Here is a 22,237-nt window from a genome sequence, read left to right as displayed (position 1 = left end):
AGAAAAAGAAAAGAAAAAGGAAGTAAAGATTCTGTCCCGTCCTCGCCGCACTCACTTAGCAACAAAGTGAGCAAGAAATGATGCGTCCAAGCTACAAAGGCCGAGGTTGTCGTAAAACCTAATCTCTCTCGCACTCATGTGCGACCGAGATTAGGTTTGCGAGATAGATTAGCCAATAGGGGCACGTACGGAAATAGCGATCTCATGGCGAAATCATTCCGCTAAGCAAGCTGTCTTTGCGACAGAATTCGTGCATAGCATTTCGCCTTCGAAAGTCGTTCGCCTTCACAAGAGATGCCACGTGCCTGGCCTTCGGAGAGCGCTCACGGAAAATGTTTGCCGAGCGAGTATGCACTTTTCGCGCACAGTTTTTCGAACCATTTATTCTAATGAGAGCAATACATTTAAAATTGTGATAGACTGTTCACGCATGAGCCCTCTCTATTACTGAGGCTGGTTGCTGGGTGGTGTAGACGGTTTGGGCATATGTCATTGCACATTAATAGGGACCCTACATAGAAGCTCGGTAAACGAGCTTATAGTGATATAGTATGCGTAGCATATAGTGCAGTATAGAGTATGTCTTCTGAGACAAGTTTCGATAAGTTTGCGGTGAGAGATAGCTTAGTACAAGAGAAAGTGAAATCTAAAAACTTCATACTTTCCTAAATCTTACGCCAGAACGCCGATGCAGGTATGTATGTACGTTAATTCGGTGGCACGGACTTCGAAATATTTTATCGCGTTTCGGCCGTTGTGGCTCCGTTACTGTTATCAGAAGTTGCCAAGTTCAGTTTTTACAATTTTTTTTTCTTTTTATGATAGAATGTAGTCCATCTCGACCGATAAAGAAAGTTAACTAGGCGTGACAAGACGCCGTAAAAAAAAGTTCTCCCTAACAAAAAATCACAGTATATTTGATTCTCTCTCAAGAGAAAGTGTATAGAAGTAGCTCACTATAAATACAACATAAATTGTATAACAATTTCTCCAAAGGAAGCCTCCTCTTACTGTACGTTCTTTTTTTTTTGTCGTTGTATTGTATTGTAGAAGGTCAACGTACTAGTACGTCTGGGCATATTTTTCTCTTTAGTGTAACCTTAGCGGGGTTTAATCACGGCTTTTTTCGGGCATGCGGAGAATTAGAAACAGACTCAACCTTTTTCTGCTCTCTCTCTCTCTCTCCTCTCCCGCTGCAGTTGTCTAGCTGCTGCTTATAAACTGTGCGAGCGTAGAAATGTGATCGCAGCTAAAGCACCAACAATATATATATATATATATATATATATATATATGAAGCAAGAAGACACAGAAAAGAAGTCATTGAACGATTGAATGTATCGCCAGACAGCACGATGTGCAAGAACGTTCAATCCCAAGCGCAAATCACGGGCGCACCTGTACAGGCAGAACGTGTAAGGTTACGTTAGCAAGGTTACTTTACGAGTTTCTACGCCGCGGCAAACTCAACACATTATTGTGGTTGATATGCAAGGTCAGTGATATAGATACGCCGTCAAAACAAGAGAAAAAAGAAGTGTTCCCAGCTAGCTCAAACGATTATGTACAAGGTGTCTCGTAGCATCAGGGAATTCCTTTCTTCTTTTTTCCTGGCCTTCGGCCGAGCTACACTGTTATTTCTCACTGTACACGTATCGACTTGCTTATTACAATGTTTCGCACCCAGATTAGTAAACCAGTCGCTAGCTCTCTCTTCTTGTGCCATCAGTGGACAAATTGACCTAGAATCGCGTCCTGCGTCCTTGGAAAGCTTAGAAGAGCGTTTTGACATGTTTGCGGCATTTGCAGTCGTTTCAGACACACCATGCTCGTCAGATATATACGATGAGTAGAACACGCTGTCAACAAGCGCCAACACCTGTTTGGTCTTGTCTAATTACTCTCGTAAATGTCGCAGTGGTAATGATGGGCAGTTCACGCGATTGTCTCAATTTCGTTCAGGCTACGAATTATTTCAGTGAGCGTGCGCGCGTGCTGTGTACCCGTATTCGATTTTTTTTTTAAAGCCCTTTGCGAAGCTTCTGTGTTACACTATCTAAGCTTATAGAGAAACGCAACCTGTTAATACTTCATAAACTGTGATTCTGTTGCAACGAAACAAAAATTATTTGGTTTCACGTACCGAAACCACGATCTGATTGTGAGGCACGCCGTATAGTGGACGACTGCGGATTAGTTTCGACTACCTTTTAACGTGCACTCAATGCACGGCACAGGGGTGTTTTCCTTTTTGCATTTCGCCCCCATCGAAATGCGGCTGCCGTGGTAGGGATCTTTTGGTTGGAACAAATCCACTGAACTAGTGGTATTTAAAATATACGTGTACACATTTGAGCACAATTTCAAGACGGGACCTCCTTCGTTCACATACTTTCAATATTTCCGTTCCTAATGTTACAAAAGTATACCAACGCACGAAATCGAAAGTGTTACGAAAAATTTAGTCGCCGGAAATTAAATTGCATTGCAAAATGAATTACCTTAGAAAGGGAAACGTGATATGCTCCAAAACGGACACAACACACAACACGCACACACACAACACAACACACAACACACACACACACACACACACACCTACACACCTACACACCTACTCAGACGAGGTGAAGACATGACGTGGCATGCAGGGAACATAATTGGCCTTCCGAAGGACAATTCATTGAACTCAAACATTTCTTAAATATAAGCGAAAGAAGAAAAGTAACTCGCTATCTTGGCCTTGCGAAAGTCGATATCCCGCGGAGTTGTTGCTCAACCAACCCTACAACTGCTGAGGGAAGTATGGAATGTTTTAACGATGGTTCGGATGCTTGTTTTGAACTTGTTCTTTATTGAAATGTGAGCTACTCTGTGTTATAGGGGCGATTTCAATGAACATATTCACTGTTCGCTTGACATTACTGAGTGCTTGTAGCCTCTCCAACGCGAGGGCGATGAGGCATTACATCTTTTGCTTGCTCACAGGGGTATGAGCTATTGCTGATGAAGACTGATGCTTGTTTTGAGCTTGTTCTTGAAACGTAAGCTGCTCTGTACGTTGTATGCGTGATTCCAATGCCTGTGTGGACTGCTTGCTTCACTTTGTTGAGTGCTTGTAGCCTCCGCATTACGAGGGCGATGAGCATGCCATTTTTGCTTGCTTACGGGAATATGAGCCATTGCTAATGCTGATAATTTTTGGTCATGGATGGAAACGAAAAACGCTGACCAGTGGAAGGCTAACAGCTTCAATGCAAAATTATGTCGCACAACGTTTCGCAGAAATTGACATACACTGCGGTTCAGTATAAAAGGGAACAACAATGTGTGGCTCTCCCTTGTTGGCCCTCTATGTGCAAGTTCACACCGAATCATAACGCACAGCACACCGAATTGCCACCGTCCCAAACTAAGCGGGACAGCCACGACTTTTGAGTAGATTTCCCGTTTGCCAACTTAATCCAGTCCGGACGGCCAGATGTCTTGACATTTCTTTTTTGCTGCTGAATGACGATCGACAAACCAGGTTTCCGTTTTATTTCCCGACAGCTCGATTGCGAATTCTTGCATTTTTTTAGGTTCTGTTGCATTCTCATAAACATAAAGGCGGTTTTCTTTTTGTCGTGGTTCGACTTCCCTTACAGGGCCCTAACCATTCACAGAACTTCTTTCCAATAGTGGTAGCCTTGTTACTTAGGCCAAAATACACTGCACATTTTTTGATGGAAATCGCGACGTGGCATCGGACTCACAATTTTTTTTTCAACTTAGTTGCACCTACAGACTGCTGGTGCCAAGTTCGTTTACCCCCGTCCCGAATTCGTCCAGTCGAGAGCTGGCAGCCCTAACGGCACACTTGTATAGGAAGTTGCCAGCGTCACCAAAGCCAGGCGATTATTCACTTGTCAGAGGGGAAAAAATTCGCGCGCGCTTTATTAAATCGTAGGTCCCCTTTAACAGGGCCAGTATTGTGTTCACGACGCATCTCTCTCTCTCTCTTTCTTTTAATTCCTCCTTGCCCTTACCCCCGCGCAGGGTAGCCAATCAGACTCTTGACTGGTTAACATCGCGGGCTTCTTTTTTGGTTCAACCGGCAATTCCCAGAGCGGATGAACTATTGCAGCGGTCGTTTTTTTTAATATATGCTCGAAATAAATTCCTGCGGCGTCTAGTGCCACAAACAGCGATCTGATTACTTGTCCCGTCCCCTCAGGTTGGGGGGGGGGGGGGGGGACCAATCGAGATTAAGTTACACCACCAGGGGTTCTTCACCGTACACCTAAATCGAAGTGTACGCGAGCGTTTTCGGCATCTCACCACCATCGAAACACAAACGCCGCGGGCTGGATAAAATGCGCGAGTAACTGTCCCAGAGCCGAATGGAAAAATGAGGCCTGCGAAGAGAGCATGTCGTGTTCAATCATGGTATAATGCAGAAAAAAAAAATGATTGATAGAAGCCTCACTGTTCACTCAGACGCGTCCAATGCGAGGTATGATGCAAGCGCTGGTAACTTCAAGACACACCCCAGCGTTCTGCCTCTTTTTTTTTTACACCGAGAGGCTCTTCAGTGATGTGAAATCGCTGCGCGTAGTACGCAAATCAGAGTGACGCCACGCCTTTAGTTGCATACGTCACGTGACGTGATGCATGACGCAAACACGTGGTAAGTCCACACATCTGGCGTGTAAAAGCCTAGCTCCGACGGTCGCACTCAAACTGAAGAATAAGCGGTCAAAAAGTAAAACAATTCGCATACAATTATGAGCAAACATTCGAAAAAGACATTCGCTTCGCATATCGAGTCGAATATTGCTTTCTTTGTAAAATAGGAAGAAAAAAATGAAGGAAACAACAGAAATGAAAAAAAGAAAGATCTGATTTATCTTTTCCGACCCACAAATTGCTGCTAACTGTAAGTCAATTTTTAATTGGACAGCACGTAAATTACAACAGTAACCGCAGTTTACTGTAGGCGGTGAATGTTGTAATTTACGAGCTGGTGGCAAGTCAGCGTCAGAAGTTTTCGGGGCGTTGCATACACGAAAAGAAAAAAAAGAGCTAGATTCCCGCACACCTTATCTACAGCAGACTGTGCTGCTCACACATACTTCCACAGGCACCAACTAAAGATACGAAGTTGCGCGCCCTGCGTTAATGGGATTTTTTTTTTTGCCAATTTCACGCCCAGCTTTTAAGACGCGTAGCAGGCACGCATATTCGTCAATAATCTTATATTTGCACTCATCAGGTTATGAAATGATAGCATCCAATACCTGCTTCAATTCCAAACAGAAGTGTTAAATTCGTGTTTGAATATTCTAGTGCTCACGCACCCCGTAAGAAAAAATAAAATAAGAATAAAACCATTCTATACATGCCTTAGAAGCAACACCAGACCGCTAACTAAAAGATTGTAGCCGCATTTCCATACATCGAATTGTTTAAGGTTAAGCAAAATTTGCGAGGGTGCTGCGGAGTGTTCGAACGAACGCCTCGTAGCGCCGAAAAATACAAAAGGAAGGAAAAGACCCGTGAGCGATGACGAAGCGCACAAAAATAAAGTTGGAGTTGGGAGAAGCACACTTCGTACATCACCGAATTCAATCTGGCGGCAACAAGCACAATAGCTTGCAGTGGATGAAATCTACGTAAGCGATTCCTTTTTTTTTGGTTCTAAGTATACGTCCCTGAATAAAAAAGCAATGTAAATGCAACGCACACGCTCATATATATATATACTAAAAAAAAGAATCGCTTACGTACATTACATCCACTGCAAACTATTGTGCTTGTTGCCGCCAGATTGTATTCAGCGATTCTTTTTTTAGTTCTAAATATATGCTCCTGAATAAAAAGCAATGCAAGTGCAACACACACGCTCGCGCGCGCGCGCGCACACACACACACACACACACACACACATTATATATATGTATATATATATATATATATATATATATATATATATATCCATTTATTGACTCATGTGAAGGAGCAGCATAGCCTTGTCATGACTCTTGCCTTTTAAAACATTATCTCGACAATACTTAACTTTATGCGTCACTATAAGCTCTAAATAAGAACTGGCCCTTTGAACTTCGATCTTGCTAATATACACATCATAAATCACCCGTGCTTATATACAACGCGGAAGCGCAAAAATAAAAACATACTTCCACTACACTGCTTTAGCTTTGCCTTGGTTCCTATGTGTCGATCAGTTGCTCGTCCAAACAACTCCTCTGCTTCTCGATCCGCACCTGCGAGCTTTTCGCTTGTTATTTTTGTGGTCCACGTTCCAGACGGCTTCTGGGTGAACCAAGCTACTCAAAATTCGTAGGAGCGGCCTACATAAGGTGTTCATGACACAGCCAACTGTATTACTTTCAATTTAGCGATTCCACTCACCAGATGCTTAAAATACCATAGTCCTTTCTTTCTTTCTTTTTTTTATCTTTCTTTCTTTCTTTCTTTCTTTCTTTTTTACGCGTGTGCTTTTGCTTGCGTGCAGGAAGCCGCATATATAGAAGAGCGCAGGAAGTGCTTCCGTGCGGGCTTCGAGGCTTACCGTCTCGCGAATGACCTTCGCATCACGGTCGTTGACGGCGTCTTGTAAGGCAGAAACGAGCATTCTGTAGGTCGGCCTCCTTATTCTATTTCCCCGGTTTTTTATTTTCTTCTTTTTTGCATGGCGGCTATATGTGAAGCACTTTCCGCAACTTTATCAGCGCGTCTTCTTAGCGTGTCGACTACTACAGCTTGCATTACTTCACCGGAACGATAAGATGTTGCGTAAGAACGGACCGAAAATAGCCTTGCAACGTTAAACAATCCAGAAGAATCATCACTACTTTACCAGAGTATATAATATGTTGCAGTAGCGTGCATGAACTTCGCAGTCCGAAGATGCGTAGTTTAAAACTAGGGAAAGAAGAAATCGGGTTTTGCTTTTTTTTTCCACAAACGGTACGCCTTCGTTCACTCAAAGTGATGCGGCTAAAACGTGCTGCTTATAAACAGCAAACGCAATAATACACATAAGGTATCCAAGAGCTTACCTGAGAACGCTCTTGACGATAATGCCAGCAGAAGACTGTAGGTTTGTCTTATCCAGAAGACCACTCCGCTGCCACGCACGCCAATGTAACTAAGAAAAAAAAAGTGCACTGAAGGACAAATAACTGAAGGCCTTTCTACGGCGAACGGGCAAATGACGAAGGCTTCTGCACTAGGTCGCACAATTCGGGTTGGTGGAAGCCGGTGCAAGCAGTAGCAGACGGCGCACAGGCGCCGTTAACGGCGTCGCGCAGGAGGTTATTTGCAGACGACGAAAATGCACCGCCGTCTGGAGAAGGCCAGGTCTCGAGACGTATGTATCTTCGTCTGCCGACTGGAGTGTGACGGAAGCGGTGGCCCGGGCTCTTCCTGCGAGTCCTTTAGGAACTTGCTGCAAAGCGCCACATTGCAAGATCGCGGGCGCACATGCGAGAGCAAAACGCCCCGAGGCTCATCGAGTAATCACATGTGCACAACAGGCGCTACACACCTCATTGCGGGTATAGAATCGCGCCTGCTTTAACGCTGCAACGTTCCCTGGCCGTTGGAGCCTCCAGCAGACGATGCACCAGCGCTTCTGCTCGTCTTCACCTAGCAGACGAATCACACGTGGGGAGGACTTGCACTCCAAATGACTCGGCACGGTGTTGAGGCTTTCTGGGAAGAATGGAGCACTGAACACGATGGAAAATACCTTTGAAAGCGATGCGCACGCTTAGGAATATCGACGAATGAGCACGCTTGCTGGCGTTGAACGGAAATGAACTGAAAGCGAGAATTCTCGATGAGGCATCTATCCGAGTCCTTCTGAGGTGGGAGGCATGCAGCTAGCACGATCTTGCTGCTGGTCGCTCAGGTCAAACGAATCGGTCATAAAAGCAGACGACGAGAACTCTGACCGGAGGGCGGACGATACACCGAGAGTTGCAAAAAGGAAGAGCGCACGCCACGGCGGTCAACACACGCACTCACACGCGCTGGCGCCGGCGCAAAAAACGGGCGGCCGGGGCCCACCGCTCGAAAGCCGCTCGCTCACGCAGCGCTCAAGCCGCGGCTCGGGGGCAAGAGAGCGGTGCCTGCTGGGATGCAAACCCCCCCGCCGCGCCGCCGCTCACCGCCCGCTCTCGTTCCTACCCCCTACAACCTTTCTCGCTAGAAGAGAAAATAGTAAAGGGCGAAAAACATTGGCCCTCGCAAAACGACGCTAGCGCCCCGAGGCGCCTATCGCCGAAAGAAGGGCGCCAACGCGGCGTCGTCTGCTAATGCGGCGGCGCGCAGGCAGCGGAGGGGGGCGTCGTCTGCATCCGGCCGAAGGCGCATGCGCTCAGGCGCGCGCTTCGTTCAAAGCAGACCACGCGTGTCGTCCGTCGTCTGCTACTCGGCGCGCGCTCACCGCAGCGGAAGCCAGAAAAAAGGGACGCCATGTAAAGGCAGCGAGTGATGGGGACGCCACGCGTTAAGAGCTCTTGAAGCATCCTATTTCGGGTGTCTCGAATAGAGATACTTCCCTTGAAACAACAGCCGGTTTTAGCTCATGCGGGCATGCTTCCTTACGTTCACGGTCGCCTCGTCGTCGTACGGTACTAGAACGTCTGTCCTCGCCCCGGCGAGGACTATAAAAACAACTGCTAAAGGAACGGTTCAGACTCTCAGGCAAAGCACTTCAGAAGACAGCAAAGGTGGGGAGAGGACGAGGGGGGTGGGGAGGAGGAAGGTGGATGCGTGTTAGAAACATGTGTTCTCAACGGCGCAGCTGTTTCTTTCTCGTCGTGAGACCCCAGAACGATCTCGCGCGCAACAGCCATCACACGAGTTCTTGGTCGGCCATTTCTTTTTCCTTATTGTGTTTGTCGTCTGCCTCCTCTCCTCGTTCTCTTATCATAGACATCTGCGGGAGCGAAGAGGTAAGTCTGTAAACCGGGGTTCTCGATGTCCCTTTTCTGAATACCGTTATACGATACCGCATGAGCATAGACACGTTGTTTTATTTCATATTTCGCGGGCTCACCTTAAACGCCGAAGGAAATCACCACGCTGCATATACGTTGCCACAAGAAATTGGATCGGTCTTTCCTGAATCGCCTCTACAAAGAAACGTGAATACAACGAAACGTGAAAAGTGAATATTAAACATTTTGCATAATGGATCTTAATTAATTAACTAATTAAGCGGAATATAAAAATTTACTATAAGGAGTGCCACATGACGGAAAACCATATGTGGTTGATTTCATGCTGCTTTGGTTTACAATATATGCCATACATGGGACGCCATGGCATAAGACAACATAACAAATTATAACATATAACAAACAGAAAAAAGAACATGGATTGATATTTCTGAAAGAGAGAGAGAGAGAGAAATAGAAGACAGAAAAGGCAGGGAGGTTAACCAGACGCACGTCCGGTTTGCTACCCCGCACTGGGGGAAGGGAGTATGGGGGTGAAGACAGAGAGAGCACAGTTGAAGGTTCGCACCGAGTCGACACATGGTTCCCAAGACCTGTCGACTTTCTGAAAGGCTGGACACCAAACACAGGGTACCCTTCACATGGAACAACGCGGGCGCATACACACCAACAAACCAGAACGAACATGCCATGCATCAACGGTCCACCACATGACATACAAAAAGGACATTGTCATATCCGGAGATAGGTCATGAAATGATCTCGAGTGCTGGTTGGAAAGTGGGCAGATGTCTGTAGAACATGTAACTTTTCTGTCAGTATTAGCTGAAGGAACGCGGAATCCTGGCCAACGCATCCTTTAAACGCAGAAGTAACATGAAAACGTCTAGGCATCCCAGTTATTTTTCCTGGAATTCTTATACTAACGTTATCCATTATTTATGTAGAATCAATGAGACCACATACAAACTTGAATAAGAAAGTTGAGTCTGCTTTCGTGCGTCTGCAGCCACAGACTTCTATACCGAGCGAGGACTGAGAGCGATGCTGTTGTTTACGGCCAACCTGCCTGGAACCCCGATATTGACGCATAAAAAGAACATTGCTCTGAACTCTGTCTGCTCTGTCTTTGTTGGACCGGCAAGTACTGTACCCAGTGATAGCAGCATATTCCAGATAAGGTTGGCAGAGGAACGTGTACACCTTAAGAAGTAGATAAACCTGCATTTCTGAACTCCCTCGAGATTCGACTTGCTGTGTCCTGTGTGCGCAGGCAGCGATAAGCGTTAACATTCTGTATGGGGCGAGCAGGTGAGCTTCGAATCAAGGATGAATTCAAGGCCAATCAGTTCGCACTTCCGAGAGAGTCTGGCTTTGTCCAGGTGGCAAGGTAAACTGAAGTCATCTGTCTTGCGTGTATATGACATTATACCCTCCTCCCCCGCCCCTTTCATCTTTTGGCAGTTTACCACTAGTTTGATTTGCGCGCATCTATCGGCAAATGCGAACATGTCTTGTTGAAGCAGAGTGAGGCCATGCAGGCTGCGAATTTCGTCGAATATGTTTAAGTAATCCACATCAAGCAAGAAAGGCGAGTTCTTCATGAATTTGGATACATCGCTTAGAAACAAGAAATGAAGGCCCAAGGACAGAAACCTTCGGCACACTTGCTTTGCTATGTACTGCTTTGCCATGTACTGCTTTGCTATGTACGCATTTGAGAAGTGTCCGCTGGAGGTGGCACATCATGCAGCAAATGCAATAGAGGTGTGGTATCACCGGTTTCACTGATCTTTGGGAGCAACACGGCATGACTGACAACATCAAACTCCTTGCTTAGGTCACAGTAAACAGTGTCAAGTTGATTCCTGTTCTCTACCACTTCCGATGCGTGTGCCATAAAGGTCACGAGGATTGTTGTTGTTGAATGGCCCAGTGTAAGCCCATGTTGATTGAGCATTAGGCTGCTCCATACGCTGTATGCAATTAATGTGTGCTGGACATACTCGAAGATTTTCTATAGGCAAAGCAGAGAAGAGATATTGGTCTGCAGTTTTCTTCGTCTCTTTTGGAACCAGCTTGTAGATGGAAATGAAACGAAAGATTTTCTATGGTATAGAATACGTTAGTGTCTTGAGGAAAGTTTTGTATCGGATTGGACTAGCTTTAGGATCATCCGAGTGAACGAGACCACAGAAGGCGTTAGTTCCCAAATTGGGAACGAATGTCTTCTGCAGACTCGTTCACTCGGTTGAAGACTATGCCACCGGCCGAAACGTTGGTAAAACAACCGCATATTTTGTTGTTGTTAAATGTGTGAGTATTTCTTTCATGACTATTTCGCCGTGCTCAGCGTACACTCGTAATAGACTACATATATATTGCAATTGACGGTGGTTTGCTCAAGACCAGCGTCAGTTGTACTTCACTCCTCGAAAAGGCAGGACGTATGCCGATTGAGCTCCTTAACACCGCTTTGCAATGCGGTGAACACGGTTTAAATCATGCATCCGGGACCTCAAGAGGTGTGACGTAATGCTAACGCAGTTCTCTTGCATTTGCCGGTAAACTGTCCCTGAATTTTTTTTTAGTCTTTCTTTTTCTTTATTATTCTTGTTCGAGTTTTGAGAGACTTTGTGTAGCCGGCCCTAAAGGGCGCACGCCTTTCCGTTTTCTTTCTTCAAATTCAGAATAATCAAAATAATTGTTCAATCCACATAAAACGGGAACGAAGGGCTTTGCATTACGTTATGAAACATTTCTCGGGAACTGCTTTTAGATATCTTTCGATTTCGCAGTTTTGCTTCGGTCAGCAAATCCTGTCTTTCCGAAAATACAAAAATAATGAAAGTAATGTGATCACAGTTAAGTGTATTTTAGGCCCTTGAATCCAGCTACGTTACTGCCTGTATTAGTTTGAATATTGAATAGATAGTTAAATGGCGCCAAGAGGTGAAGAAATTGTACATTTTCGAGATATTGAATCACGGCCAAAGAAAGCCATAGTTTCATCGTGTAAGAATTACCTGTAACCTTCTTTCGGGTAAATTGAAAGACGATGTTGTTAAAAGTCAATGCGCACCTATAGGATGTTCTCGCTGTAGACGTTGCTACTAAACCGATCGTGTTCGTTCGCGAACAATGTGCAGTGTACAAAGGTGAGCATCGGTTCCGTCACGGTGTCCACAAATGTGGGCGTGAATTCTTTCTGCCAAGTTAGTCCTGTAGTCACAAGGGAAAAAATTGCGGCAGAACCCACCCCACGATCACTGTCGACGGTTTCTAATGCGTTAGCATTGAATAAATATAGCGATATAACGTATTGTCACCGTCAAAACAAGTTATGTATGAGGCGTGTCCTTGCAGCGGGACTCATCTTTCGCGCTTCCCTAAGAACCCCCGGCGCCATCTAGCGTCGCTGTCGCGAAGCCTGAACGTGGCCTCCAAGATATGTGGCGCGCCGGTGCGTGTTAATGCCCAGAAACACGTCGTACGGCTAACCGGGCTCCTTTCTCGCGTTTCTTTCTGGGCGCGCCGCGCCATCTAGTGGCACTGCTCGGAAGTCCGCGCGTTGCCTCCGAGACCAGAAGCGTGGCGCGCCGGTGCTTGGGAACGCTGAGAGTTGTGCCCTCGCTTGCCGGAAATTCAGGGGCACGTACTCGGCGACCCCAAGTTGGCTAGGGGTTCATTGAGGAGTGACACATACCCAGTGTACTTATAGAGCAGGCAGCTGATGTGTCGGATTGCTCTCCTTGAGGAATCCTCGTGAGGTTGGTTCGATTGCGCTACAGCGTCGGATAAATTTCAGGTTTTTTTTTCCGTCATTGTACAGCGGCACGTTTGCAGTGGCACATACCTAGTTACCCAAGTTTGCGTCAAATAGGTTCATTGAACTACTGGCACATATGTATTGACCCAAGTTGCCAACAAAAAGGTTCGCTGGAGACCAGCAGAGACCGAGTGTGACATAACCGAGTGCTCCAAGTCGGCGTCAGAATTTCTTCGAACAGCGGTCCTACACTCTTAAACAAAATTACACCCTTTTGGTGGTATCTTGCCACACAACGATAATCGTCATCTGCTTTGCTTGCGTTTCCTTTCTTGAAAACGCTGCGCCCGCTACCTTCCTGTCGAGAATGCTCTGTCGTGCTGATAAAGCGCATGCCATTCGTGACTTGGAAGTACCGGGATCGCAGCGTTAAAGAAAGGAATAGCGGACATGACAGATGACGATTATTTTTGTGTGGCAAGATACGAGCCAAAGGGTGTATTTTTGCTTAAGAGTGGCCACAGTCTCGCACCTACAGTGACCCAAGACCGCGCGGAAGAGGTTCGTTGAAGAGCAGCACGCAGGCACACATTGCCACGTGTTCACTGACACAAGCTGGTCCGAGGGCTGAGTTCAAGCCCCATTCCCTCAGCACAGCAGGCGGGTGCGCTACCCATTCGATCACCGATTATCCAGTGAGCCAGGTAGGCGGGAAAACTTAGAAACATACATGAACACAAACGTAGCCCCCGAAAGTGCGTGAAGTACCCTAAGAAATACTAATGCATTAAAATCATGGAAGCTGTTACTGCGGTTCAATGGATCCCTCTGCTCACCCTACATATTACTTCAGTTCATCTCACATTGCCGAATAATGCCACAAATTACCACTTTTACGAAATGCACTACCGTCTTCGACGGAATGTTCGACGTGTTCTAATTAGTAAGCGATGGTGAAGTGTAGTAGTTTTCCTTCCCCCGTTATGTCTGCAGCCTATAACAATCTTTCACAAGTGGTCTTGCACGTGCCAAAACCACTTTCTGATTATGAGGCACGCCGTAGTGGAGGTTTCCGGAAATTTTGACCACCTGGGGTTCTTTAACGTGCACCTAAATCTAAGTACACGGGTGTTTTCGCATTTCGACCCCATCGAAATGCGGCCGCCATGGCCGGGATTCGATCCCGCGACCTTGTGCACAGCAGCCTAACACCATAGCCACTGAGCAACCACGGCGGGTTGCTTAGAAGTTTAACAGATGTAACAAACGCAATCACCAGACCGCCTGGACCCACAAGCCCGAAGGTTAGACAAACCTATGCATTCTACTCCTAGGTCCTTTTATAGCTGATCGATCGCAGAGCCAGAGATCCGTGTAGTAAGCCTTGTGGAAAGCTGTACGGTTTTGACTACTGCCACTCGTGCTCTTACTCAAACGCGAATGTCAACGTCCCTCGATGCAGAGTCCTTCAGCTTTTAGCGACTGAGCTGCTCCAATTATGCCGCGATGTGCCGACGCAACCGGGGCAGCAGCGCTTGCTCGAAGTAATCTAACCGGAAGTTGAGAAATCTACTTCCGCTCCACTGCGGGCGTGTCGCGTCAGGACCTGGCGTCGCGCTCGGTGCCGTTTCTCCCATTGCGCGGCCTCTCATAACCGCACCCATCGCTGCTGTCGAAACAGCAGACGGCGTGGAGTGTGTCTCGATCGAGCAGACGACTCCCACTAGGGGCCACATACGCTAGCTTAGATTGTGATGAACGGAAGAAACAGTTTCGAAAACCGCCTGTGCTTCTCGCTGAATTTCAAAACACTCTCCGACTTTTTCACGGCGCGCTTTGTCTTTGTGACCATTGTGAGAGCGAAATGGGCGATGTTTATGGGCCCTTCCCGCCCGGTTTTCGCGTAACTCGCAACTTCTGCCAGCTGCGCACCGCTCAAATATTGTGCCGCAATTGTTTTCGGTGTCTTTTGTTTCGCAGCGAAGCTGAATGGGCGAGTTTTCGTTTCCTTTCCTCGAGGTGGGGGCGCATTAACGCAAAGTAGCGCACTCCTAGTCTCGTTCCACTCAATATTTATTAAGAGGAACGTTTTTTTTTTTTGTAAATATGTTCCACTTAGCTCGTGAAAGCTATCTCAAGCGACGTTCCGCTTACGTAATGAATCTTAAGCGGTGCAATACTAGCAGTGATATACAGTAGCAGTGGCTGGAAGCTCGACCGGAGGAAGAGCCAACCGTCAAGCACATTTGCTCAACATATAGGTTCGCTTAGTAAGTGAAACACTTTTCGAAATGTGTTCCAGATAATGCAACCTATGGGAGCTATATTAAGAGTGCACACGCATATAAAAAATGCATGAATTCATTGATGTCTGCATAGTGCACAATTTCCAGCAAGTCTATGGATTGACTCACCATCAATACATGTCCTGAAGTTAAACTTTCAATATTGCCCTGTGGAGGCCAGACCATCTGAGCAACGACTCCTGCTGGTATGCGACATTCCACAGTGGTTTATCTTGCAGTCGTAGTGGTAATTTGTGTCGGCGCGGTCGCTATCGTACACTGCACATTGCGTTCTGCAAAGCGCTTCGTGCAGAGAAGCAGCGATAGGTGTACTATTTTTTTTTTTTTAGCTGCACCAAATTGTTAAAAATTGCCTCTGGCAGATTGCACGAATTTAACCCTCCAGCTAAATTACTCGAAGAGGCAGCCATTACTTCGACGAGAAATATAGGAACGGCTTAATTGAATTGCCACAATTACACTAATTAACGCTTGAACTAACTTCTTTACGACACACAGTTAGATTGACGAATTGTATAACCGGTGAGATCGCAAGGTGCTACTACCCACTCGGAGCTAATTCTCACGACTGCACCATTTTTGACGTATTAATTTCCAAGGTGTCCGAAGAAGTGCACTCACTGGCTTTCCAGTTACTTTAGTGCGTCAGTGCGTGAAACGGTGCTTTCTAAAAGAAGGTAAGTGGAAGAATATTCCATTTTTACCGCAACTTTGACGGCTCGTATCTCGAAACCGGTGCCATCCTCATATCAAAGTGTATATGCCTTGCAAGCTCACTATATACAATACGTGCATTGAAATATATGGCGCAAGGTAATTAAGTAAAAAAAATAATTATCGAGTTAATTTAGTTGCTCAATTAATCATTCAGATTTTTCGTAGAAGTAATGACCGCCTAATCGAGTAATCTAACCAAAGGGTTAGAATTGTGCTATCTGTCACAGCCATTTATTAAAAATTTCTTGAAACTAAAAGAATTAACACCCTATATAGGAACATTCGTCGGATATAGTGGATAATATAGAAAGGTACTAAACCAGCACATAAAGAAGTGTCCAAAGAAGAAAGAAGGATAGATGCTGCGTACAGCGAAGCAATTCGACCGAATATAGCGGAGCGTTTGCTGTGTATTTGGGGCAGTGGCAAAGAAGACAGGACTTCCGAGAGGTGGGACAACTGCGTTCTGCAGATTGCCGCTAGGCAATTAATTAAGGCTGCGTAATTTTTACAGGTTACGTATCACATTACGAAAGTAGTGAATCAGCGCCGTGTATCGTTTGTTTGTTTTTGACATTTATTACAACCATACTATGGCTCCGCGATATTTTTTTATTCGTGGAGAGAAGGGGGGAGGTAGTGGAGAGCAATTGACAATGTGCTCACTGAGCAGCGAATTTCTTCGGAGCCTTCGCTTCCGCTTGAAACGTAGGTAATTTTGAGATCGCGATGTGGTTGCCGTTAGAATTGGTGCACTCACTTTTTCTCGCTCTCGCGGTACTTTGTGTGATTATTTCCACCACAGTACGCGCAAGGTATCAGTCGTTTGCGGAAAGATTGCACATGACCAAATTTTTTTACACCTTAGGCGCTCCAGAGGTTAAGGCACTAAATTGTCTAACCGCACAGCGTATGAAGCGAGCCTTAATACTATCAGACATGTAGCGTGTTATTGGCGAAGAGAATCCTGACGCTTCTAGTCGTTCTCAATCTCCGAAAACCAAGTGTCTCGCACGGAAACAAAGAGATCATCGTGCACTTCAAGGTTTGCTCCTCCATTTCCAAACGCACGTCAGATATAACTCATGCTGTGAAATTTTATGCAATTTCTTTGCGCGAGCAAAGCAAATAATAAAAATAATTCTGGTTTCTTTGTCCACGATGATCCAGGTAATCTGTCTGTTACACAGCTCAGCCATATCCTTGACGTATGAGCTGCTAGGATTTCAATACATCCTGACCTTTTTTTTTTACTTCCGCCATTGGCTCTTCGTTATATGTTTTTTCGTCAGGCTTTATGCTTTCAGGTGGGCCCAGATTTTCACGAATTTGTGAAGGAAGCGAGAAAAATCGAAGTTCCAATATCAAGTTGGTTTGTTTCAATAAGGAAGCGTTCTCATAGAATTGCATTTTTGTTATTGACTCACACAATATTTTAAAATAAATTTACGTACCTTTCTGTAGTTTTACGGTGCATTGGGAACGTGCTACTGTTCACCCTTTTTTTTTTTGTGATCGCCCACCTGGTTGTCTCGTCTTTCAATCTATTCCTTTACTGAACACCAGATAGCTGTTTCTATATCCTCAATAATTAACGACAGAGCAACAAGCAAGGACCAGCGATGGGCGCAAGAAATCGAGAGTGAATCAAATTGGTTTTTGTCTATGAAATAAGATTCCACGGAAACTGCCTTCGTTCACCGCTCATGATTGAATTGTCTTTCTGTTCAATTTCACTAGCATGAAACTATTCCAACGCTTAACATCGGATCGGGGGCGTTTCGCTGACACACAGCGCACACACACACACACACACACACACACACACACACACACACACACACACACACACACACACACACATATATATATATATATATATGCTGTGTGTCAGCGAAACGCGCACCTGCTGGTGCTTGCTGGCTGACGCGGAGGTTTCTATTGGTTCTGAGCTCACTATCGTCGTATAAGAAAACCGCCTAAGCAGCCGGATATTGCCGCGACTAATTAAATCATGAGATGTTTGTTTACTTGCGTGCTCGGTTGTTCGTTTGTTTGTTTCTGCCGATTCGCGTGTGCGCTAGTTAACGCCACGGGGCCTCTTCTTTATACCTGTAATTTAGAAGAATGAAGCACACACACACACACACACACACACACACACACACACACACACACACACACACATAATATTATATATATATATATATATATATGTATATATATATATATATATGCTTCATTCTTAATTCCAAGTATGAAGAAGTGGCCCCATGACGTTAACTATAGCGTACACGCGCATGGGCAGAAACTAACAAACGAACAACCAAACACCCACGTAAACAAACATCTCATGCTTTAATTAGTCGCGGCAATATCCAGCGACTTAGGCGGTTTTCTTATACGACGATAGTGAGCTCAGAACCAATAGAAACCTCCGCGCCAGTCAGCACCAGCAGGTGTGCGGTAGGCAACGGTATAGTCTCCTACTTGTGTGACGTCATGGTCTGCAGCAGCTCAAGGGCACTCACGTGGTTGAATCACTGATGACTCAAAGGTTCGTTCCAGTGCTCGCCGTGTATATAAAAAATGTTTCTGCGAGCACTTTCAAACTTTTCTTTTTTTATATTGCCTGCGGCAGATAACGGAATTCGAGTCCATGAGCTGGTCTACTCGAAGAGGTTGAGTATACATGCACAAAAAAAAAACGAATTAAATGTATATTCGGCTAATAAAAAAAATAACTAATTTAGATTTCTTGTGTAATTATACATAAACCGTTATACGTAAACCGTATTGCAATTTACAAATTCTAGCCGGGGAGTTCGCAAGGCGGATTGACTTGGAACGCGCTCTCAGGATGACACCAGTTTCGACACGTTAACTCCCGAACCTTGCGGAGGAATGCATTGCTTTTGTGCTTCGATGCATAAAACGACGTCTTCTTAACGAAGTAAGTGGAACGACAGTGAATTTTTACCGCACGTTCGATGGCGCATATCCCGTAACTGATCTCATCCACACAATTATATTCAATTGCATATGTCTTGCTGTCTCACCCGCTAGAATTTACAAATTGCAACATGTGTCATAAGACAATTAGTTAAAACCTAATTAGTAAATTTTTGTTAATTAGTCGATTCTTGCATTTCATTTATTTTTTAAAGCAAGTAATGTCCGCCTCTTCGAATAGAGTAGCTCATGGACTAGAATTGTGCTGCCAGCCACACGCATTATTTTTTTTTTAATTTGAAAGTGTTCCTTGAAATACTCTGTTTATAGACGACGCCAGATCGGACAGAGGTCATCTGAAGTCTCGCTCCAATTCTTACTTGCCCGGGAAAGCAGGCTGCACTTCGAAGACAGCATTCAAGTCAATAACGACGCAGGCTAATCCGCTGTCCAAAGGAGACGGCGGCTGAGAAACCTGCAGGGCACAAAATTTGCCTGCGCTCAATTTAAGCGCATTCGGGATTACTATAGCACTCACGGTAAGCCACGCTGTGTATGTCGTTGCGTTCGCATGGTAAAAAAGCTTGACAGTATACCGATGATAGTGAGCTTTCCTTAGCTTTCGGTGTCAGCGTGAGGTGGCATGTCGGTTACGGAGAGGCGTCCACGGTGGCCGCATTTCGATGGGGGCGAAATGCGAAAGGCACCCGTGTGCTTAGATTGAGGTGCATGCTAACGAACACCAGGTGGCCAAAATTTCCGGAGTCCTTCAAGAAAGAACAAGCTTGAAGTTCACTGGGACGGGCCAGTTAAAGTGTTGCACAAACTTTCAGATGCTAACTGTGCTCTGAAAATGCCCGGGCACAGGAAGGAGGTGAGGATATACCACTGCAATTTGATGAAGTCGTACGCAGAGCGGAGCGGAGTCGTTAATTGTACCATCAAAGATCCGGATCACACAAGTACCAAGTTTAATGAGTATAAGGTGACCTCCAACTGTGAAATACGGCGTGCCTCATAATCAGAAAGTGGTGTTGGCACGTAACCACTCTATCACTCTACTCTAACACTCTATCATAAGCATAATTTACTTAAAGCGAACCATGTTTACATATTTCGCCTGTTACTGTACATCCATCGTAATCGTTTGTATTCCATTGCTCCAAACCGCCCTCCTACTAAATACCCCCTTCGGCAACACAGAAACTTGGTCCCTAAAACGAGGACAAATTACGGCAAACAAAAGCTCGATTGCTAGATTCCAGTCGTTCTCAATAACCCATATTTAAATGTCATGTTTGATCTCTCTAATAACAAATTTAAAAAAAGACATAAAAAGTTACGAATCAGCACTGACTCAATATAATCTCAGTTTTTTTACTTAGTGCAGCATCTCTTGTTTTCGTGTCAAGTTATTTGTATGTGTGTTTTCTTTAGCGACCTAATGCCATGTTTATACACTGCCTTTGATTTTTGGTGCACTGTCTTTGTATCAAAAGTAATATTTCTCACGGTAATACTGTCGTTTGATGTAATGTATTTTGTTCACTATGGATGCTATGTTAATATTTATTTCTGTGTTGCTCCCCGCTCTATCGACTGTTTTGGGAAACTGTGACCTCGTCAGGCTTTACCGCCTTTTGTCGCAGTTCCCTCTTTCATCTTTGAAGGAAAATAAACCTCAACCTCAACCTCAAGACCCTGTAATTCAATTTTTTAACGGAGAGGCGTTCCACACGCGTTCCAGCGCTGCAGCCGGTATAGCTGTCCCGCTGGCCGTCAAAAGTTGATCGGCTTCAATGCTGACCACAGTTCGAGCACTCCGTCGGTTTAATCGGCCATTGCGCGGAGATTGCCTCGTACTGTGTCGTTTTTTGCTGTGAAAAATGAAAAAAAAAAGAAAGAGGGCTCAGTTTGTATTTTTTCAGCTGCGCTCGACAAACGCACTGACGGCACACACGTTCATCGGCTTTGACGCGCACCAAGCTGGCCGATAAAAGCGCACATGGGTAGTACAGAGCGGCAAAAGGTCAATGTTCTCCGCCGACTCACCGCATGGCGAACGTCACGTGATCGGCACGACATGTTGCCATCGGTCTCGCTCACGATCTCGCCGTTCACTCGATCGCTAGGTCACGCGCTGTCATCTTGCCTCCCACATACCTGCAATAGAAAAGCGAAAAAAAAAAGATGACAAAGAAAGCAATACCTGAAGCCTTGCAAAAAAACGGCAAGTTGGGCCAGTTGGTTGGGATTCATAGTAAGGTTCGTTACAGCGGAACGCAAGACAAGGACAAAAGAAGGTATAAAACGACCGACACGGCGCTGTGTCGTCGTTTTATACCTTCTTTTGTCCTTGTCTTGTGTTGCGCTGTAACGAACCTTACTATGAATACCTGAAACCTTGGTCGGGAGTTCCACATACTGTACCTTTTTTTTTCCAGGAGAAATACTGCGAATCCCGAAACGTTCTTATAATTGGGTATTACTGGTAATTTTAAGGTTATGGTTATGACCATCCCGACATTTCTGATTTGTCTTTTCTTGCGTTAAATGAAGTTTTAAGCGCTGTAAACATTAAAAAAACAATACTGAAAAATATTAGAACTCCCTACGTATTTTAGCCTAATACATGTTTATGCGAACAAGTTTAGGCTTCAGTGTCTAGGAATTGGCCCGACGTCACAATACACTAATTGATGGCTCTGGCCACGACAAAGCGAGAGCCGCAAGAACAGAAGCACTCCCACACTCCTCTTTGTTTGAAAATGGCACCAAAAACCTAGCCTATGGTATTATATAGCTGCGCAGTGTCAACAAATTTCTCTGTGTGTTACATTACGAGAATGTCGATGACGTCAATCCGACACTTCGAGAGAACCTCAGCGTCGCATCAATATACCTTATAACGTGTTTCCCAACCTTTATACTCTCTAACCAAATGTTTTTAAAAAGTTTCTACGACCTCAAAAATATCTCTCATAACAAACTAAACAGCAAGTTTAAGCTCGGGCGCTCCCATCTAAATACGTGGAAGTGGGGAAATCGTGTTTCTAGAAAACCACTGCACCGATTTTGCAGTGTTTGCTGCGTTTGTAGGAGCTTAAAATCTATTAACTGCAAGAATGAGTTAATTAATATCCATCATTAGGTTATAAAAAAGGTTATTTCGATTTATGCCACCTATATAAAAAAGAGAATGGAAGCTTTTCGAATTTTTTAAAGTACTTGTTTTTAAATATTGTGTAGCTCACGGAAAAGAAATATTAGATATCGCAACTACGTAAATTTCAGCCAATAATATATCTAAATGATACAGCTAATAACATATTTAAATAATACAAAAATGCCACAAATTTTTTAGTAGAACTTTTCCAAAACAATTGTAAACATTGCAATAATACCGCGCAGACTGTAAATTGAAATTTCACATTCATCCGCTTGGGATGATCTAGGAGATGCAGTTGACGGAACTGAGATACATGTTTTTGCTGCAGATTTAGGGTGTTGTAAATTTCAAC

General features: G+C 44.9%; 1 protein-coding gene across 1 annotated transcript in view; it reads right to left on the bottom strand.

Moving 5' to 3' along the window:
* Calx (sodium/calcium exchanger 3) overlaps positions 1 to 8,189 on the bottom strand; it is a 327,704-nt gene extending 319,515 nt beyond the window's left edge. The window contains exon 1 of the mRNA XM_050181076.3: positions 7,065 to 8,189. The gene's annotated coding sequence lies outside the window, so the exon portion shown is untranslated. The remainder of the gene's footprint in view (positions 1 to 7,064) is intronic.
* Between the last annotated feature and the right edge of the window lie 14,048 nt (positions 8,190 to 22,237).

Source organism: Dermacentor andersoni, chromosome 7 (genome assembly GCF_023375885.2).
Source record: "Dermacentor andersoni chromosome 7, qqDerAnde1_hic_scaffold, whole genome shotgun sequence".
In the NCBI taxonomy this organism is placed as follows: Eukaryota; Metazoa; Arthropoda; class Arachnida; order Ixodida; family Ixodidae; genus Dermacentor; species Dermacentor andersoni.
The sequence above is the reverse complement of the archived record's forward strand: the minus strand, read 5'-3'. Positions and strand labels throughout refer to the sequence as shown.